This window comes from Arachis hypogaea, chromosome 16 (assembly GCF_003086295.3).
Source record: "Arachis hypogaea cultivar Tifrunner chromosome 16, arahy.Tifrunner.gnm2.J5K5, whole genome shotgun sequence".
Classification (NCBI taxonomy): Eukaryota; Viridiplantae; Streptophyta; class Magnoliopsida; order Fabales; family Fabaceae; genus Arachis; species Arachis hypogaea.
The window spans coordinates 27,845,500-27,855,629 of record NC_092051.1 but is presented as its reverse complement, the minus strand read 5'-3'; the positions used below and the strand labels follow the sequence as shown (position 1 = coordinate 27,855,629).

Here is a 10,130-nt window from a genome sequence, read left to right as displayed (position 1 = left end):
AACAAGAATAGTATTTACCTATTTTCTTTTTCGAGGATTTTTGTCTTTGGAACTGACAGGCCTACCACGCTTCTAACGTGGATTTGTTTTGATGGTCATTTGTCCGAATGTAACATCAATTTGAATTTGAGCATTTTTAGTTGGTATATAGGATTTAGTTATCCTTTTCGTATCAGAAAATATATCAGGCAATGTTATTCTTTGCAAATATATAATCTTTTAACTTCTAGTTCATATTTCCCTGATCGAGGATTTAAATGCATCAGGGATGATGCATTCGAATTAAGTTCCTTTTCAAGAAGCTTATCCTCTCCCGCTAATGTTGGAAATTTTGATTCATCAAAATGACAATCTATAAATCGAGCTTTAAATACATCTCCAGTTTGTATCTCAAGATACCTCACTATAGAGGAAGAATCATATCCAACATATATCATCAATTTTCTTTGGGTCCCATTTTATTGCAATAAGATGGGTCAATTAGAACATATATTGCACACCCAAATATTCTTAGATGAAAAATATTTGGCTGCTGACCAAAAGCTAATTGCAGAGGAGAGAATTGATAGTAACTTGTTGGCTTTAAATGAATAAGTATTGTAACATGTAAAATGGCATGGTCCCAAGCAGAGGTTAGAAGATTTATTCTCATAAATAAGGGTCTAGCAATCAATTGAAGCCGCTTGATAAGTGACTATGCTAACCCATTTTGTGTATGAATATGAGCTACTGGATGTTCAACATTTATACCATTTGCCATGTAATAAGCTTCAAAGGCTTGGAAAATGAATTCACCAAAATTATCAAGGCAAATTGTTTTGATTGGATTTTTTGAAAGATGTGCCTTTAATCGAATAATTTGAATAAGCAATCTCGCAAACGTCAGGTTGCGAGAAGACAATAAGCACACGTGTGACCATCTCGAAGATGCGTCTATTATGATCATAAAATATCTAAAAGATCTACATGGTGGATGAATAGGTCCACATATATAACCTTGAATTCTTTCGAGGAATTCAAGATACTCAAATCCAATCTTTACTGGTGATAGCCTTAAAATTAGTGTTTCCTGAGAATATAGAGCACAACAAAATTCACTAGATTTAAGAATCTTCTGGTTTTTTAGTGAATGTTCATGGGAGTTTTCAATAATTTTCCGCATTATGGTTGTTTCAGGATGACCCAATCGATCATGCCAAATTATAAATTCATTTGGGTTAGTAAACTTATGGTTTACAATGGCATGTGATTCAATTGCACTAATTTTAGTATAATATAATCCAGATGAAGTGAGGATAACTTTTTTAATATAACATTTTTATTTGAATCATGAGTTGTGATACATAAGTACTCATAATTTTTCTCATTCATTGTTTCAATATAATATCCATTTTGGCGAATATCTTTGAAACTCACTAAGTTTCTTAGAGACTTAGTAGACAATAGTGTATTATTTATTATGAATTTTGTTCCTCCGAAAAAAAATATAACTCTTCCGGAGCCTTCTATCATATTGCCTGAGCCAATAATAGTATTAACATATTTTTCTTTTGGTACAAAATGAGTAAAATATATATTACTTTTGAGAATGGTTTGCGAACTTACCCTATCCGCAAGGCAAACATCTTCATTATATGTTCTTGCCATTTTCTTCAAAGACAAATAATAATAATAAATAAAAATACATGCGCAGTATCATTGCATTCCTAATTGAATTTATTTTTCTAAAAAATACTATACATAGTATCATATACTAAATTATTATTATTATTATTATTATTATTATTATTATTATTATTATTATTATTATTAGAATTTGACGCATTTAGTAAACATAAACATTAATATTTTTTTAAACATTATTTATATACATTATGCTTGAAATTCAAATATATAGAAAATAAAACTTAAAAAGTTTTTTACATTATTTATTTACATAAGTATTTAACGAACTCAAATATTAAACTTTTCCATCATTAATCAAATGACTAATATTTCCTTTGGGATCTTCAAAAAAGTCAGATACCTTATAATGAGTGGTGTAATTTTCAGCAACATCTTTTTAAACAAAATTTGTCTCCTTTCTTTTGTTATATTTTTTCAAAGATGCTTGATAAATATCAACTAAGTGTCTTGGAGTACGACAGATAGTGACCAATGGCCCTTTTCACCACAACGAAAATATTTATCATCTGTTGATTTATTTTTTCTATTATTTCTTTTATTATCCCACTTCTGGTGAGATCATTTCTTGTGAACATAATTTTTCTTCCTTCCGTATTTTTTTTTGTTACCAAAACCTTATCATTTACCTCTTTTGGGGTTATGATTTGCTGCATTTGCTTCAGGAAATGAGGCGGTGCCAGCTGGGCGCGCTTCATGATTTCTTAAAAGAAATTCATTATTACGTTCAGCAACAAGAAGGTAAGAAATTAGCTCAAAATATTTTTTAAATTTTTTTCTCGATATTACTATTGCAGGAGCACATTCGAGGCATGGAAGGTCGAGAAAGTTTTTTCTAGCGTATCATTATCAGTTATCTTTTTTCCACATAATTTCATTCGTGAGGTAATTCAAAATATTTCTGAATTGTATTCATTTATGGATTTAAAATCCTCTAGACGCAAGTGTGTCCACTCATATCGGGCTTGAGGAAGTATCATTGTCTTTTGATGGTTATACCTTTCTTCAAGGTTCTTCCACAGATCTACGAGATCTTTTAGTGTGAGATATTCATTTTTCAATCATTCGTCAAGATGACGATGAAGGAAGATCATGACTTTGACTTTATCCTTTTGTGATGCATTATTTTCAACCTTAATAGTATCTCCAAGATTCATTGAATCAAGATGAATTACGGCATCTAATATCCATGATAAGTAGTTATTTTCAGATATATCAAGAGCATTAAATTCAAGATGAGAGAGCTTTAACATAATGAAAATTTATTATCTGAGTTCCTAAATTTTGATCAAAGTCTCGTGCTAATAACATGTTGTAAGATAAATAAATAAATAAAAGAAAATAGATATAAAATACAGAAATATAAATAAATAACTCTGGTATTAATATTTCTTGATATTAGTATTTTAATACAATTGAGATAGAACACATGTATTTCAATATATATAAAGAGAAAAAGAGAAGTGTTTTATGCGAGAGTGGTTTTTCATTTCGTGTGTTATGTCTCAGGCTGTGAAGCCTTATTTATATGTGCATGAGTTCATCATTTTCAAACTTTATTAAAGGTTAGTCTTTCGTGAGAATCTTAAGTCTCTCTCTTGAAAACTTCAGCCACGCATATTATTAATGGGCATCCATTTTATCCATTTCACAGCAAAACTAGATATTTTCATATATTGAAATTAAAATAGTAACATTGCCAGCACAAAATAGAAAGATCATAATTGTTTGAGAGTAAACTACTATTTTTAACCATAAAAGATTTAAACGTTGACACAACTAATCACAAAAAAATTAAACTAATATTATAGTACTAGAAAAATTACTTTAGCGGCCATTTATTTTGTTTTTAGTAGTAACAAAAATAGCCGCTAATACATTTACCGGCAATTAGACATTAGTCGTCTTATGCTTTATCGCCAAAAGGTTTTAGCATCAATTATACAACTGCCGATAAAGACCTTTCTAATGGCCGTTAAAAGCAAAGTTGCGAGAACCGAACCAGTCATTGAACCGGTCAAGTTACTGGTTTAATGGTTCAATGGTCTAACCGTGGTTGAACCGTGATCGAACCGGTTTCAAATCTTTTAAAATTTAAATTCAATCATCCATATGATAATAAAATTTAAAATTTCATAACCTCTCCACTAACTAAACTATATCTCATCTCATCATTAAAATTCTACATTCAAATTCAAAAATCACAATTTATAACTAAAAGAAATCATGGCATAAATACTATATCCATATTCAATCAACAATCACCAACAATCAATAATAATACCAATAATTACTTAACTAGACAAAACTCACTCAATTAATGTCAAATTATTAATTAGAAATAGCTATGAACCAATCTCAGCAGCAACATTTTTTCAAGATGTGCAAAACAAACTATCCTCTGCCCCCTTAAAACCAAACTTCATGTTTCAGCCATTTCAGCCATTACAGCAAAATTCAGAATTACAGCAATTCAAAATTCAAAATTATATCAATTCTGTTCAGCATTATAAAATTATACCAAAATTCAATTCAGAATTCAAAATCCAAGATCTGAAATTATATCAAAATTAGGAGGATTATTAGAAGAATACATTACAGAATATAGAATTCCATAATGTGATCACTAGTTTTCAGCCATTAACAGAAAATAAATTCAAAAGAAAAATTCAAGTTCCTTCCAAAACCAATAAACGAAACAGAAAATAATGTTAGAATTACTTTCAATAGAAGGGTATGTGCCAAATATTCGGCACATCATGGAGACAGAAGTAATGTTCTGAAAAAACGGTTTTGAAATTCTATTCAGTATTCAGTATTACAGCAATTCTGTAGCAGAATTAACAGAATAAAAAAATTAATTGAAAAACTAAAGAACTCTGCAGCAACTCCAACAAGCCAGTGATTCATATAATTAATAGAATAAAAAATATTAATTGAAAAACTGAAGAACTCTGTAGCAACTCCAGCAAGCCAGCAATTCATATCATTATGAGTTTATCAAAAAAAATAATTAAAACACTAAGAAACTCACTGAGGCAGAGAAAGCAGAGACAGCCTAAAGTGGCATAGAGATGCTCGGCAGGACAGAGGCGGGTGACGACAGAAGCTATGCCCCGACCTTCCGACGACGAGGGCGACAGAAGCTTCAAACGGACAACCCGATGACGACGATAGCGACAGAAGCTTCGAGTGGTGATGGTGGCAATGACTGGTGGCCGCTGCCGGTGCCGATAGTGGTAAGGACGGTGGAGTAGAGGCGTTCCTGCTGGCTTCAGCCTTCAGCTCATTGAGGAAATTAGGGTTGGAAGGGGAGAGAGAGGCGTTAGGCTCGAAGGAATTGGGTGGGTGTGGGTTATGGGCCTTTTGAACGTTGTTTTTTTTTTTTAATCGTCAAAAAACGACGCCGTTTTCTATAAGGGTGGCAAAACCGGACTTCTGAAAAACCCGTCCGGTTCGTCCAGTTCACCGGTTAACCACCGGTTTGACCGATTTTTTTACCGGTCTTTTGCATAACGGTTTCAGGTGTCAACTGGACCGGCCAGATGACCGGTTCCTGGTTAATCCGGTTGAACCGGTCGGTCCGGTCCGGTTTTTAGAACATTGGTTAAAAGTTTATATGATCCCTAGAGGTAATTCTAATATTGTAAGATTATTTACTTTTAGTTGCTAGTATTATTGCCACTAAAACCCATTTTAGCAACAATTTATATGGCTATTAAAAGTATTGTAATATTATTTACTTTTAGTTATCATTACTATTGCCGCTAAAACCTTAATATTTTTTTTATTATAGTATACTCATTTTCTTAGAAGTAATGAACTATCTTTTTTCTAGAATTTTAAAATTATTTTTGCCAACAATTATTATTATCGTGCATAATATAAATATATTGAAATTAATTACTACAAAATAAAATATTTTATTAAATATAAAATATTAATATACAAATTTCTCTTAAAAAGTAATAAATCATACAAATCTAAACAACAAAAAAATGCTATAAACCTATAACTATGTTACATCAATGTAGCAATATAAGTGTTAGCAATGATCTAAAATTACACCTTTAAAAATAGCCTAATTTTCGGTTTTAGCAATTGATCTAAAAATTTAAAAATAAATGAGGAAGAAAAATTATAAATGATGAATATACTAAAAATCCAAAACTATAACCCTTTGGCTGTTCTTTAAAAAATTGATAACTAGGTATTGTTATTTGCCTTAACACCAATGACACGGTTTTCTAACTTTGAAGTTGGTATTTCCTCTTGCTGATTTGATGCTATAATTTTCTTCTCTTGAATTTACTGAATATTTATCGAAATGAAGTGGCACTTTGTTCGAACCGCAACTCACAGCGCTATCATCTCATTCTTCTTGAACAACTTGCTAGCCCCTGTAACAAGATAAAGAGATATCAAATCAAATCCAAAATTTTCATTTATTTTGTAATTTTTGTACATATTAGAGTCAAGGCTGCTAACATATTATAATAATCTCTGTGAATGAATTGAAGGATTCATCTTAAAAAGGAAAATAAATAAAATTAGGATAGTCAAGGTGAAAATATTGTTTGAAATTTGGAACGATGGAAGGAATAAAAGGATCAAATCTTGAAATTTGGAACAATGAAATTTGTGATAAGGTAATAACAATAATTTTGTAATCTTTGTGCATATTAGAGTCAAGGCTGCTACGATTTTATAATAATCTATGTGAATGAATTGAAGGATTCATCTTAAAAAGATAAATAAATAAAATTAGGATAGTCAAGGTGAAACTATTGATTCAAAATTTTTACAAGATATGCAAGATTGACACAATTGGATTAAATAGGACCAAGTGCATTAATCTTGTATTATTGGTCAAAGGACCTCAATCATTCAAAGTTCAAACTTTTGGTCAATTAGAGATATTCACATTCACATCAATGCATAATAACAATAAGAATGTGAAAGCAAGCATTGATTTCCAAGAATTGAACCAAAATTTCATTAAGAACTCGTTGAGGCATATTATCGAACACTAGGCGTGCAAATACATCAAACAACTCAAATAACACAACCAAGCATTCTTTCAACATTCATTCACAAAATCAGCATCAATTATACACAAATTAGCAATATATCTCAGTAATTCAGCAGTAATATCAGTCAATTCAGTCCAAACCAAATAAAATTCAAACTCAAAAAATATAATAGCATTATTAATGATATACAAACTAACACCAAAAACTCCTAATTCTACTCTAAATCCAACTAACAGCAGCAAGTAATCCTAACCAAATCAAACTATCAACTAAAATTAACATAAGACTAATCCTAAATTAACCAAAACAGAAAACAAATTTAAGGAGAAATCACTTAAGAACCTACTTGAATACAGGGAAAAAGAATGCAAAAACAGGGGAGGCAGTGATGCTGCAGCGGCAGTGAACAACGGCGTCACCAAGTTTTACTGGAGCGGAGCTGGTGGAGAGGGAAGCAGCCGCAGAGGCAGGTGCAGCGCCGGCGGTCTGGGCATTGACGGGAAGTGGTTGTCGGCGGCTGGTTCTCGTCGAAAGAACTGAAGACAGGGGTTGTTCTGCTGGTTCAGTTTTTTTTTAGAGTGAGACAGGGAGTAGGGTTCGGTGAATGAGAGAGAGAAGAAGAAGGAAAAGGTAGCCGCCGCTGCGCTGGGTGGTTGCTGGCGGAAGTGCTCGACGGCGGTGGGTTCTAGTTCGAGGCAAGAAATAGGGGAAATGCTTCGGTGGTTTTATGATGGTGGGTGGAGGAGAGGCCGATGGTGATGGTGGAGCTCGAAGAAGAAGGCGGATCGGCGGCGGCAGTGAGCTCGGGCTCGGCGGAGGTGGTTCGCGAAGAAGAAGGCTCGGCGTCTCTGGACCTGACGGCAAAGGAGAGGGTAGAGGGAGGAGGTTGGACGCGGTGGTCGTAGATGGTGGAGGCTACGGTGGTTCACGATGGTGGTTTGGCCATGGGTCAGTGGACAGAAGAGAAGGAAAAGAGGAGAGGGAGAAGAAAAGAGAAAGGGTTGCTGTGGTGGTCTGAGGCTGTGATCGGAAGGCTGGTGAACGAAGAGAGGGAAAGGGCTACGGCGCTTGAGGAAGGGAGAAAGGGAAAGGAGGAAACGAAGAAGAGAAAAGGGTAGTGGTTGCGTTGGAAGAAGAGGAGGAAGAGGGAGACTAGGGTGAAAGCCTGAAAGGTTAGAGTTGCTTTGAACCCATGTTATGGTGCGTGCGCGCGCACGGAACAAAGAGCTTGAAATTGGGGTGCGTACGCACTATTGGGGGGAATGGCTTGGTTGTTAAAAAAAATTGATCTCTAACCTTTGTTGCTTTTTTATTCGTATTTATTTTTTATTATACTTATAAAATTAATGGTAAAAAATTATATTTTATCCCTTCAATTATTTAAAAAAAATTGAAAGGATCCATTTTTATGATTGAGTGCGTACCCAATTTCTAAGATTTTCAACAAAAATACAAAACTACACTTTTATCAACCAATCTTCCAAACTTTTCCACACTTGAATCATATATATTCTCATTAGCCTAAGTTAATAAAAAATCTAAATTAAGAACATTTATTGTTTTTCACTTAGGGGTAGTGATATGCTAAAATGAAGAACAAAAAGATATTAAAATAGGCTCAAAATTGGCTAACAATGGTAGACAAAAGGGTAAGGCCATTTGGGTAAGTGAGCACAAATGAAATCAAGGCTTTAATCATATAATTGCATATATACACAGAATAATGAACATAAAGAATCAAACAAATCAAAGATTACGATCATAGAAAAAGAATAAAATACGAGAATGAAAATACTGGTTATATGATGCAACCACATAATTAGGCTCAAAACTCACATGGTTGTGTATTCTTAGCTCAAAAATCATGTTCCACAATATATAATTTAAACAAGTTTCAATGAAAAATATTTTAACTCAAAATAAATTTTGGAATGCCCCTAGATAAATTTTTTGAAAAATTTTATTATTTTGACTAAACTTATTATATATATACAAACCAAAAAAATGCAACTAAGAATTCTAAATGACAATAATAGCATAAAAATATGGGTGTGAAAGTGTTTGGATTGAAATTTTTCACCCAAAATTGGCCGATTGGTCGGACGACCTCCCCACACTTAAAAATTTGCACCGTTCTCGGTGCACATGAAGTCAAGCGGGGTGGAAGGAGTCGTCATCACCTCACCTTCAACTGGTGGGTCATTTGGATGCTACATGTTCTTTCTTCTGCTTCCCTTTTTTCTAATGATGACTCATCCTGAAAAATATAAAACAGACTAAAGTAAGATGAGTAAATTTAAAAACAAGGAAGCATATCTTGTTGGAATGAAGTAATGATTACTAAAATGAAGTGAGTGAGTTAATGTGTGGCATTAAAGAAAAATAGTGCATGAATTCTAAGTTTTCGCGCGATTTAGAATTCACACACTAGCTCTTGAAAGCTATGTCACAATTACACAAAAGAAGTATGCACTTCACTCATTCTAGTGTGCTTGAGATACTTTAAAGAAAACTTGCAGGTCAAGATAAACAAATAAGTAACAAAGAAGCATGAAAGTACTCAAGCAAATAATCAAACCATTGTAAAATGGATAATGAGTGGACATTGATTGATGTGCAAGAGAATTCAATGAACCAAATGAAATATGAAACTCAGACATCAATCAATGACACACTTTGAATTTATGTTCGCCTCACCTAATTGACATAAAGCGGGAGACATGGGTGATATGCAACTTAGAAAAAGAGAGATAAAAGTTAAAATCTATCACATAGCAAACATGGTACATATGGCTTGAGAATTTTAAAAAGATGTTCCTAGATGAGCTTACAATCCAATTTCACAATTTCACAAGTTCAAAGCATCAATTAGGTGATCAAAGCAATAATCAATATGGATGCATATGATCAAGTGACACAATGCATTAAGGTAAATGTACATCATCAATAATTAGGAAATTGCCTAGTCATGGTTAAAGAATTTAAATCACATGGTGGCCAAAACATGTAATTTAAAAGATTTAGAATGCTTTGAAGGTAATTTATAAGTACTTGGCATGCACAATTATTAAGCATAAAAATTTAATACCAAGCAACAAATTATAACCTCAACAAAGAAATCCAACAACGCATAATAGCACAACAATGCTAAAATAGCATCATGTCGGTATTTAGTAGCAATAAACAATAAATCAGATTAATAATCCAACACTTATCACAAAAATCTAAACTATCCTAACCACCTAATATACTAGAACAAAACTAACTAACTAATTAACTAACTAATTAATAGAGATGGTGGTAGATGGTGAAGGATGATGGTTGAAAGAGGGAAAGAAGAGAGGGAAAGAGAAAAAAAAGAAGGGAAATGGGGAGAAGAGAAGAAAAGAAAAGTATGTGAAGTAAGGGCATCAC

At 32.9% G+C, this 10,130-nt stretch overlaps 1 long non-coding RNA gene across 1 annotated transcript; it reads right to left on the bottom strand.

Moving 5' to 3' along the window:
* Positions 1 to 5,586: 5,586 nt before the first annotated feature.
* On the bottom strand, positions 5,587 to 7,965 carry LOC140179941 (uncharacterized). The gene is made up of 2 exons (XR_011874163.1): positions 7,063 to 7,965; positions 5,587 to 6,083 (listed from the first exon to the last, which is right to left on the bottom strand). It is a non-coding gene; the product is annotated as an uncharacterized lncRNA (long non-coding RNA).
* Positions 7,966 to 10,130: the final 2,165 nt, after the last annotated feature.